General features: G+C 38.2%; 1 pseudogene; it reads left to right on the forward strand.

The window, feature by feature from the left end:
* The first annotated feature begins 1,475 nt into the window (after positions 1-1,475).
* Positions 1,476-2,252, forward strand: LOC101567032 (annotated as a pseudogene).
* Positions 2,253-10,381: the final 8,129 nt, after the last annotated feature.

Raw genomic sequence — 10,381 nt, forward strand, 5'->3', positions numbered from 1 at the left:
ACTTGATATATTGGAAAGGAAAGCAAATCTTCACTTGTATGCAAATTCCTGGTGTGTTCCCCTATCATTAGGAACAGTTTAGCTGCAAAATGTCTCTCCTCTTACTCTCAGCATTGCTGTTTAAGAACTTAATCCTTTGAAACACCTGTTAGAAGCATGGCTTACAGTTCTCTATGTTGTACTTTTCTCTTTTGGATACTGTTTCATCCAACTGCTACTAATTAGAAAAACAAAGTGAATCTCTCTCATAGATACTGATCTCTGGAAAAAGCCAAGGGAACATAAATACGACGAACACTATAAGCCTTTCTAATTTTAAACCAAGAGGGATTCTTTACTATATTCTCCTTGACTGCAAACCACAGAAATGAAATAATATCACTAACCACAAAAGACGTTTGTGTATGCATGTGAGAGAGGAGGGCATAAGACAAATATTAATCTATGATGGATGACCCTATATTTTTCTGAAAAAAAATTAAAAAGCCACATGTATTTGAATCAATGCATTATAAATGTATCAGCCAAAGAGGATGAAAAATATGGCTAAGTACCAAGAACTACTATATTTAACACAAGAAATTTTCAAATATTATATGGAGATGATCATTCAATAAACAGGGCAGACTGAAACAAGAATTCAAAAGCAAAGCAATACCCTGGCACCAGATAAGCCTGTTCAATCAATCATTAGTTCATCTTTAATCATACTATATATTCATGCCTGTATGTGATTTATATAATCAGTGTATGTACGTATAGCATCAACTGATTATAATTAATAACATTAAAACTTGTATTATTTGAATATTTATAAAATGAACTATACCAGCACAAAATAGGTATTTCTTGTGTTCTAAGTACTTTTATTTATTCCTTGTGGTACCAGGGATTGAGCTTGGGACCTTGCACTTGCCAGGCAGGCATTTATGCTGCTGAGCCATATCCCCAGCCCTCCTAAGTGTGCTTAAAGGAAATAAGTCAAAATGTGCTGCAGTAATTTGACTTCTTAGTAAGTAGCTAGTAGATAAAATACGTAAAATGCTTTCCTCTCTTGCCTAAAATAGCAATGCCTTGACCATCTACAATGGCAAGTATTTTACTGAGCACTATGGTTACTAGAGAAAAGCAAACATGGACGATAAACCATATTCACAGATACTTCTAAATAGCCTAAGATTCAGATCACATTATTCTTCTATCCACATAATCTTTTACTAGATCAACTGTTTAGTTTCAAAACTAAAAGTTAGAGGGCCTTGGAGGTAGCTCAGTAGAATAAGCACTTGCCTGGCAGGTGCAAGGGCCTGAGTTCAATCCCCGATTCCACCAAGAAAATAAATAAATAAATAAATAAATAAATAGGCGCCCGCCCCGCAGCCGGGTTGAAGCCGGCCGCAAAACGCACAGCGGCCTTGGCCGCCTGGGAACCCCTGCTGGGCGCCGGCCCCACGCAGGCCGACCTGCCCAAGGAAATGCGTGGTGGCCCAGCTCCAAGTAAGAGCACAGTGTACGTGTCCAACTTGCCCTTCTCCCTCACAAACAACGACTTATACCGGATATTTTCCAAGTATGGCAAAGTTGTGAAGGTTACTATAATGAAAGACAAAGACACGAGGAAGAGTAAAGGAGTGGCGTTTATATTGTTTTTGGATAAAGACTCTGCACAAAGCTGCACCAGAGCCATAAATAACAAACAGTTATTTGATAGAGTGATAAAGGCAAGCATGGCTATTGACAATGGAAGAGCAGCTGAATTCATCCGAAGGTCAAACTACCTTGATAAATCTAAATGTTACGAATGTGGGGAAAGTGGACACCTAAGTTATGCTTGTCCAAAGAATATGCTCGGGGAACGTGAGCTTCCAATGAAGAAAGAAAAGAAGACGAAAAAGAAAACCACCGAACTGGAAGAAATCGAGGACACAGCAGGAAGCGAGGATGAAGGCGAGGACCCCGCTCTGGACAGCCTCAGCCAAGCCATCGCCTGCCAGCAAGCCAAGATGGAAGAACACAACAAATGGAAAGTCAGTGCTTGGGGTCCTTCGACTTCCGAGGATTCAGGGCGCCCGAGGATAAAGAAGAGCGCGTACTTCAGTGACGAGGAAGAGCTTAGTGATTAGCGTCGTACACTGGAGATGTCAGGAAAACGAAAACCGTCTGCAGTAGAGTGTCTGCAGACAAAGACACTTGGGACCAGATGCTATTTTTTACACCAAATGGTGCACAGAAAATGAAACAAAATTTTTGAAATGATTCTAGTTTGAGTTGGCCACAGTGACAGCTCCTGTACTCCTAGCACTGTGGGAGGCTGAGGCAGGATGACTGGGAGTTCAAGTCCAGCCTGGGAAACTTAGAAATTGAACAAACCCTAGTTCAACATATTTTAACAAGTTAAACCAAGAATGTAGCTCAGGGGCAGGACCTGGGTTCAATCACCAGCACCAAAAAAAATCGCATTTCTACCTTGCCAAGGCATAGTAGACTTAACATCCCTAACCCAAAATCCAAAATGCTCTAAAATCCTAAACTTGGAGCACCAATGTGATGGCTTGAGTGGAAAATACACCACGCAACCGTGGCTCTTGAACATGATGAAGATCACTGTGGCCCACTGCCTTCGTGAACGTAATGAATTTCCTGCTTAGACTGCAGTTCCATGCCTAGCGTATCACATATGTGTATGCACATCCGAAGTACTTGGGGGCCCAACTTGTGTGGTTGAGATGGGTCTTCCTGTGCAGTTCAGGCTGCCCTCCACCCACGGCATAGTGGCCCCGGCTGGCCTCACACTGGCGGCAGTGCTCCTGCCTCAGCCTCTTGAGTGCTGGGATTAGAAGGTGAGTGTCTCTGCATCTGGGCAGTCCCACTATTTTGGAGAAGGGGGACTACCTGTATTAAAAACCAGGATTTGTTAGTAATGAAAGAACTAATTTTTAATAAAAAATACTGCGGGCCAGGGCTATATCTCAGGGGCACAGCGCCTGCCTGGCAAGCAAGAGGTTCTGAGTTTAATTCCCAGTACCAAAAAAAAAAAAAAAAGCCATACAAATACTATGATGGTAATGCTGTTGCAATTCCATACAGATGATTTATTTGAAAACTTGACTGCAAATGCTTTAATGATATATCGCTGTTTTGTAAGTACTTTTGAAAGACAGTCTTTAAAATGGAAACTTCATAAGAACTGAAAGAGTGCTTTATTGTTGATAGTACTGTGAATAAATTTTCAAAAAGATATCTTTAAAAAATAATAAATAAATAAATGTATGTCAGATTTTCAAGTAAATCAGTGTACTTTGAGCACAATAGAGTCCACCCTTCTCATGGTTTTCCACAGTTTCGTATACCCACATTCAACCAGAATGCAAAATTATTAAAAAGAAAGCTCGAGAAACAAAAGCCACAAATGTTAAAGCAGATACCATTCTGAATAGCGAGAAAATCTTTATGGATCATGGCTCCCAGTCAAAATGTGAATCACCAGTTTAAGCATCAGATCCATGCAGCACATGCTACCAAATCATTAGTCATCTGGCCATAGCTATATTGCAGTATTATATTCATATAACTGTCATTTAACAATGGCCTCAAAGTATAAAAATAGTAATGTTATAAGGACAGATATTCCAAGAAGTTGATTGGTGTTTCTCTTACATGGACGAAGTGAAAGAAAGTGCCCACATTCATACAGCTTTTACATTGTTAGAGTCACTCTATCCTACTATTGTTGCTGTTAAACTCATACTGTGCCTAACTGGTCAATCCAAATTTATCATAAATACATATGTTCAAGAAAAAATCATAGAATTAATTTATTATGAATCCATTAATGATTTTTTAACTTTAGAATTCAGTAAAAGCCATATTTCAAAGTTTGAGTTTAGGTCCCAGGAAAAGACCCTAAAGTTTTGATTTGTGAGATAAATGAGGTCAGTTGTTTATCTTAAATGAAAGATTTTTGGAGGCATCATAGAGTACACAGAAGACTGGAACAAGAACTTTAGAAAAGATTATCACTGCTTTTGTTAGGGTCCTAATCCTGGAAAACAGTCACTGACACCCTGAAGAAATAGAAACCCAGGGCCAGTCAGATAACTCAGTGGACTAAAGCGCCCACTTAGGTGGAGCACAGCGGCTGGGATTCAATACCTGGCCTGCAGTGCTAGCCCTGTCCCCAGGCCAGGCTGAGACAGTGATTGAGCCTGGGTGTGGTGGCGCGTGCCTGTAATCCCAGCACTTGGGAGGCTGAACACAGGAGAATCACTACTAGTCTGGTCTACATAGTGAGATCCTATAGGTCCTGTAGACCCTGTACTAAAAATACAAAAACAAACAAACAAAACCATTGAAAACCAAAGAGTTGAAGCAATCAAAAGAGAACATTTATAAATATGTATGTTTAGAGAAAACAAAATAAAGGATTGAGCATTTGGCTACCCACTGGCACCAAAGTCACTGTCTCATATCAAAGATTATCATAAGGAAGTATTAAAAGCAGAAAAGATCAATGATCTCATATATTGTGGATGCCCAAGCAAGTAATCTTTGAAAAATAAAATTAATAAAACTATATGACTCAAAAAATTAACTTTACAGAAGTCAGTAAAGAGCCAGCTACAAACATAGACACAGTGTTTGGAACTGACTGTAAGAGCACTAAGGAAATGAAGAACAGTGATCCTGGAGCTGCCAAGGGAGTGTCCGCAGAGAGCGTGAGTGGTCAGGAGTGATGAGTGAGGCACAAAAGGAAACATCAGTCGTTTCAGTCCAGCTCTAAAACTATGGTGCATAGTATTCAGATAAGACAAACTGTCCACTTTCATTCCTTTCATTGGTGAAAAAAAATAACATTATTACCCATATATAAATATGACAAAACCTTCTTCCTACAAAAAAATTAACAAAATATATAATATCAAAAGGGCCTGCCAGATAGCTCAGTAGATTAAAGTGCCTGCTTATGCAGATGCAGGGACCAGGGTTTAATCCTCGGCCTGCCTCTGAGGGCATGCTGAGCTGGCAATTGAGACTTGGTATAGTGCCATGCACCTGTAATCCCACTGCTTGGGAGGCTAAAAACAGGAGAATCACTCCAAGTCCAATCTGTGTAGTGAGACCCTGCAGATCCTGTACATAAAAAATTACAAAACATATACATAATATGTAATATAAAATAACATGATTAGTAATTGATCATATAATAAAATAACTGGATACATTTTAATATGAGACATACAACTTGCATAAAATTCTACTTAGCTTATGCCCATATTTTAAAACACCCTCTAGTAAGTAAACAAAATAATTTACACGTGTGTAATTTGGACCTTTTAAAAGTATATTTTCAGACCAAACACTTTTTTAGGCAAGCTCAAGGACCAGGTTCAACCCCCAGTCCTGCATGCGGCCTGGGCCCCACCCCAGGGTACACTGGGTGTGGTGGTGCGCACCTGTCATATCAATGCTGGAGGGGCTGGAAAACAGGAGGATCATAATGAGTCCGAGCTGCGTACCAAATACACTTTTTAAAAAGTTTAACTATTAGTTTTTCAGAAAGTTCTATTATTAATCTTTTTGCCGTAAAGGCTGAATGATTCAGTTCTTTGGTGTCAAAAATATAATAGCTAATAATCCTGATTGTTTATTTCTTTTACTGAGTCTTGTTATGCTGTACATTCCCGTCTTATTACAATGCCGTGATCTTGCTAATATATCACCAGCTTCGTTTTAATGATGAAGAAACTGAGCCCCACTCAGTTTGTGAGATTAGGTCACAAAATTGCCCAATGTCGAATTATTGATTCCCATAAAAACTGACTGGAGCTCTAGCATTTAAATATCAACCATCACATTGGTGGTTGACACACTGTGCTAACTTGAAAAGTCTAGAAGTTGAAATAGCTCAGTAGTTCTACATCCTGGGGTGTAGAGGACATGAACTTACTGCTTTAGAATGTTCATTATGTTAATTTTAGAAGTTTAGAAGTTAACTAAGTGCACCAGCGGAGGACCAGGACCCTCATTTTGTAAACATCCTCAGCCTGGGCAAGAGGAAGGCAGAGAGATGATGTGAGTGGCACACCCACCATAGGATGGGCAGCCTTCTTATCATATAAGGGAGGGAAAGAGGTTTATTGCCCACCCCTGCTGCTTTTGCTGTGTTCTGACCTCTTGAAGTGTTGCCTCTGTACCTTTCCACCTTGCCTTGAAGCCAGTTGATCGTGGACTGAAACCTCTACAAAATAGGAACCAAATAAACCTTCCCAGCTTAACCTTTCTGTATTTTGTCCCAGCAATGAGAGAAAAGTAACTAAGACAGGTATGAATATCGTATCATGCCGTTACCTACCCCTCAGCATTTCTGAGTAGTAGGAGAGTGTATCTCTATTCGAGAAACTCCTCTTTTAAAGTATTATTCAATGTAATAACATAGTCTTGTTCTATCAAGTGATAAAGCAAAGCTCTAATGCAAGAGTTGATTGGCTAATGTACTTGGAATGGGAGACGGTATTCATTGAGATGATTTCCTTGCAGGTAAACTAGCAGACTTGCTGTCAAACAGAAGACTGCTTGTACTGTTCTGGCCAAGGTAGAAAGTTCAGTAAAATCTACTGCAAGAAAAATGTTTTTATTTTCTTAAACACTGGTTACGCACTAGAAGGCAATATGTTCTCAGCTTCCCCTGTGTAATGAAGGCTATGAAAGGAACTGGGATTTTATTTTGAAACCATGTGATCAGAAACTTCATAATATGATCTGGTGTCTAATTTGGATGTGTCAGCACTGTGCAGATGGCAGAGAAAGTGTTTGGATCCTGATAAATCAGCTGCTGCTGTAGCGTGGAGTACTGAAGGCAAAAGTCAAGTCTCCTCCATGTCTAAAGAAAATATTGGAAGAAGATGAAAGACCCTGTGGACCTATAAAAGATCAGGGACATGACAGTGTGACCCTAGGATGAGATATAATAAAAGAGGCCTTCTACAGTAGGAACAGTATAAATAAAGGAGATTACGTGTTTACAATAGTTCTTTGAGGGAGAGAGATGATCCTCCTGTTGGCACAGCATGAAGCTGATCTTAATCACTGTAATAGGGGACATAGATTCTTCGTGAAAGGAAAATGCTATAACAGAACACTTAGGAGAAAATTTATTATTTTCTCTGTGTGACTAAAAGATCTTAAAAAAAGAAAAATCAAGTAACATGATTGTGGGCATGGGTAATTGCTGTTTGATGAAAGACAAGAGGTGGTTGGGAAGGAGGTGGGCTGAGGAAGAACTGTACAAATCCAACTTCTATGATAGGCAGTGTTTCCTTCTGTACAGTACCAAAATTCAAGGAGGATATACTTGGGGATAGGGAAATTGCATGAAATAATGATCCAAAATCCTTAAAACTTTCATAAGCCCTACATCACAATGAAATCAAAACACTAAATCGATTTGAAAATAAAGCTACTTCTTACATGACTGCTTTTCTTCTTAAAATTGGCAAAATATAGTGACACTGTAATATTACCCCAAAATCCACTATATTATTACCCCTGTGAGTTTTAAATGTGTTTTCTTAGAAGAAATAAACTTATGTTCTATCAAATGGGTGTTACAGAAGAAACATGAAGAGATAGAGTCATATGAATAAACTAAAAGTTATTTTCACATCCAGATTCTATACTTTCAAAGGACTTTACAATTCTTATTTCATAGGTAAGCAACTAACTTATTTTTCAGCATATACACTCACAAAAAATGGTTATAATTATAACCATAGCCTAATTAATATTTGCATGGAGAGCCATAATGAGAAAGAAATCATATAATGATTGAAATAATAAAGAGGAAGAAAACAGAAAATAAATTAGATACTAATGAGTATTATGGTATTGACTTGAACTTTTCCTTTGAAGTTTACATTTCCACATTTAGTCTTGGGCCAGAGTATCTGTACCAGGCTACACAACATAACTAAAACTACAAATTCCATTTCACCCAGCTATTCCCATTCTAAGTATCTTCTCAAAAGTGTGAGTGACAGCATATTACAGTGACACATGCATACCTATACTTGTAGCATCACAATTCATCATAGCAAAATCTTGGAAACAGCTTATACATCTATTATCAGGCAAATAGATGAAATAGATGTGGTATTTAGATATAATGGAATACTACTCTGTCATAAAACATATAAACCTTAGTTTTTTGTAGGAAAATGAATGATACTTGAGACCACAAATGTTAAGTGAAATAAATCAGATACATGATCTTAAATATGAAATAGATTCTCTTGCATAAGAAACCTAAATTGTAAATAGAGCAAAATAAAGGAGAGACAATAGGAAGTCAGGAGATAGATTTTCTCATATGAAATGGGATCAACAGAGGGATTGGGAGAGAGAGAGAGGGAAAGAAATGGGAAATGAAGTGAAGATGTGTTGTGTCCTACATCTACCTACTCCACACAAGGAAAGTAACCACTGTGCACTGGAAACATGTAATAATAATAATAACAATAATAATAACAACAACAACATAGGTCCTGACACTAGCTGGCCTCCAAAATCACTAATGGAATTTATTATTCAAACCATGAGACAAAATAATCTCCCCAAACATGATTTCTTCTTTAAAATGTCCTAGACTGTGGTATTGAGGGAATAGGTGTTTATACATTGGTTAAAAGGTCAAACTGGAAAGGGGGGAGTGGGTTCACTAGGAAAGAGAAAACAAGTTCATGTCAGAAAGCAGAGTAGTTGGGCAGCAAAGGACTGGAAAGCACGTGAGGTCTAGGAAACATCGCAGTGCTTTCTCAACCAATTTGATAAATTTAAGAATTATAAATGGAAATGTACTAAAGGGTCGGTTATAAGAGGAAAATGTAATATTGGCCTACATCTTAACTACATTAAAAATGTCAAATACTCTATGTTATTGTTTTAGAAAATAACGACAAATTTATCAATATTTCCAAATGTTCTCAGTTATATAAAATGGGCTACCTTTTAAATATGTGGCATAAGTAAAGAAGAGTAGAAGCAAATATTGGTTTATCTTAGAATTTCAGCCATTCTTGTTAAAAATGGCAAGAGATGTGGATGAGTGTTTGCTTTCCCAGGCTCTCCCATCTATCTACTGTGGCTAGTAGGAGGGAGCTCAAAACTCCTCATTGTCAGTTTTCATAAGAAATCAAAATCATAAGAAAGGGCCAGCCAGATAGCTCAGCAGATTAAAAAACCTGCTTACACAAACTCAGGGACCAGGATTTGATCCCCGGTGGTCTGTGCTGGCCCTGCACGTGGGGTGCACTGAGAAGGCAATTGAGACCGGTCGTGATGGTGCGTGCCTATAATCCCAGCTCTTGGGAGACTGAAAACAGGAGGATCACTATGAGTTTGATCTGTACAGTAAGACCCTATACTAAATACGTTAAAAAAATCATCAGAAAATGAAGATAATCCTTTTAAAGACAACTAAGCTAATATTCACTAGAACATTGACAGTAAACTACAGAGAATGTTAATGCCAACTAGAGCAAAAGGAAGGAAAATTGTGTTGAAGGAAGGTCAGTCAAACACAGATCAGCTTCTATTTAATCTTTATGAGATCAGGAAGCATATTTAAATACATATTAGCAGAGGTAGCCAGAGGAATGCCTAAGCTAGAAACAGGATGGAAAATGCTAGATAGAAAACTCATTATCATACTAACAACTCACTGAAGAATGAGAGTAGAAGCCAGCCGTGGTGATACAGAACTGGACTTCTAGCATGCTAGGATGAGGCAGGAATATCACAAGTTTGAAACAAGCCTCAGATTTTAGTGAGACCTTATCTCAAAAATAAAAAGGGTAGAGATGTAGCCCAGTTCAGTCCTGAGTAGCTCACGTACACACACACCCACACAAACTCACCCCCCACACAGACTCACCCTCACACATACATAAATAAGTAAATATAAAAAGAAAAATAATAAATTTATAAAAAAAAGTGAGAGCACAGAAGTGGGTGAGCTTGGACATACCCGAGACCCCAGTCACTCTGAGGATGAGGCATGACAATCAAACAGAAAATAATCCATGTGGGGCCAGCCTGGTCATCTATCTTAATGAGATCCTGTTTCAAAATAAAAACTACTAGGAATGTTGCTTATTGTGGAGAGTCTGGGTTCAGTCCCTGCAATACCACACCACACAACACTACAACACAACGCAACACAGAATAAGACTAAATAAAAGAATAGTTTTGTGAGATTATTTTCTCTCCCTGGCAAGACTGTTACATGTTCATTTTCTCAACACTAACCAGAACACCTATAAGATATTTTTTTTAAACTTAATTTTATTTTATTTTATTTTTATTTTTTTTCAAAGTTTTATTGACA

The sequence above is a fragment of the Octodon degus genome, unplaced genomic scaffold, assembly GCF_000260255.1.
Source record: "Octodon degus isolate 3935 unplaced genomic scaffold, OctDeg1.0 scaffold00020, whole genome shotgun sequence".
NCBI classification, from domain to species: domain Eukaryota; kingdom Metazoa; phylum Chordata; class Mammalia; order Rodentia; family Octodontidae; genus Octodon; species Octodon degus.